The sequence below is a fragment of the Globicephala melas genome, chromosome 4 (genome assembly GCF_963455315.2).
Source record: "Globicephala melas chromosome 4, mGloMel1.2, whole genome shotgun sequence".
In the NCBI taxonomy this organism is placed as follows: domain Eukaryota; kingdom Metazoa; phylum Chordata; class Mammalia; order Artiodactyla; family Delphinidae; genus Globicephala; species Globicephala melas.
In genome coordinates, this window is record NC_083317.1 from 50,104,558 (window position 1) to 50,106,691 (window position 2,134).

The following is a 2,134-nucleotide window of genomic DNA, read 5'->3' on the forward strand; positions in this document are numbered from 1 at the left end:
GTGTTTGTGTGATAAACCGAAAAGAACTCTACAATACCTAGCCTCTGCTAATATCTTAAATAAAAAATCCCCACCTATTATTTTCACCTAAAATCCTAAAATCATTTTTTATTCCTTACATGGCAAAATACTTGAAAGGACATAAACCTTATGTATAAACATTATTTCCAGCAATGTGCATACATGAACTAAGGACCACTTTGTTGTATTTCTATAGCTACAGTAAGACAAATAGGCTGTATCATTGCCCTTTGGATTATTGCACCTTCATAGCTTAAATAATGAAAGAACACAGGCAAATTGAAGTAAGTCAAATAAAGAAATCAAGTTTCAAACTCTGGTTTACTATTATAATGATAAATTATATATAGATGCAGAAAGTCCAACTTTATTCCCTTCATCTACCACTCCCACTATTAGAAGCAGAATATCATCCTAGAAACGGTAACTGAAGTAATCCAATTGTTTAGACAAAAAATGAGTTGTGAAACTTAGCAGAAAGCAAATTATATTTTCATAGTCATTATTTAGATAAAACTAGATGATGAATTTGTGGAGATGAGATTTGTGACATTGTACTAAATATGGACATTTTGCATGCACACTTAAGTACATGTGTTCATTTTTGTAAGATCATGAATCCCTAGTCATCCCACTTCTTCCCAAGCACAAGAGTGTCTCAGTGCTTGACATATTACTATGATGGCCATTAGTTATGTCTGATTTGCAAAAGTTCTTGATCATTTCCAGATCTGTTAAAAAAAAATAGTGCTGATAGTCTACCATGTCAAAACTCCCACTCTGTTATTAACATATCCTGCCAGATGTCCCCAGTAATGTTGTGACTACAAAATGCTCTATTTCCTAATTTTAGAATGGAAGAATATTAACCCTTAGCATAGTAACCAGTGGAAATGATGCACAGGACAAATCAAAGGAATATTTTTCTGCCATTGTATTGTGCTGACTTACAACTGACTGAAATTAAAATCTTTAAAAATTGAGAGGAAAAAATGTCCTCTCCATGCTTAATAAAATAATTGTAACAAAATAAAATTCCTAGTTTTTTTTTTTCTATTTTGCAAAAAATAGCTTTTTGCATCATCTAACATTAATTCTCCCATTGAGAGATGGTTGGAAGTCCACCACTGTGTTTGTTTTAAGATCAGTATAAATAGATATGTATCAGACAAAGCAAAGGTTTTGTCCTTCTAAAAGATGAATGTGGAATTGATGGATGTTTTCTGCAAGTCATGTATAAATATTTTTTAATTATTACTCAAATTTACCATGTTCCAAGGTGAAAACTGCACCATAGAAATTCAGGAAGAAAACTAAATCACAGAACATTTGAAGAGTTGCTCTTTATTTTGAAAGATGGTCAACTTATGAATAGGCCTTAGGATTCCTTAATTTTCTTATTTATCAGACTAAGATAAAGAATCATGTATTCATTGTGACCAGGCATATTCAATGCATGAGATAGGGCATGCAACTTTTTATTCCTGTGCATATTTTAGTTCATTCTGAATGATTTCAGTTAGGTTTTGCTCAATGGGTAATAAATATAAGAAATAAGGAGGAACATAAGGCAATTAAGGCAATTGGTATAAATAAGTTTAAGAGGAAATTAGGCATTTTTATTGCAAAAGAATGTTACACAGAAAATGGATTGAGTGCAAGGATAAGGGAAGTAGGTGAAGCTGATTTATTATATGGAGGCAGGAGCAGGGGACAAGTGGCTATTTTCTACTCTGTAGTTTCTTATGTCTCACTGGGAGAACCTGTATTTTAAGATAATTATGAACAGTCATGAAAATGGTAACAGCTGCATTTTGGCAATGTGGCATGCAAATTACTAGCGCTACTCAGGCCATGTAAGCATGAATTGATGAGAGATTTGAGAGAGGAGTGTCAACAACTTCTGCTTGGTAGAACTAAGGAGCACTGAGAAAGTTAATCAGAGTATGATGACCTAGCACTGTCTGCAAAGGTTCCTGAATTCAAAAGAATCTGGAATTTTAGACCACATTCAAAAAATAGCACAGAGTTTACACATCTACATTGTTCAGTAACCTAATTTCTCATATAGGTTATATTTTAAGTTTCATTTGCTGGGTTTAGCATGATCCCT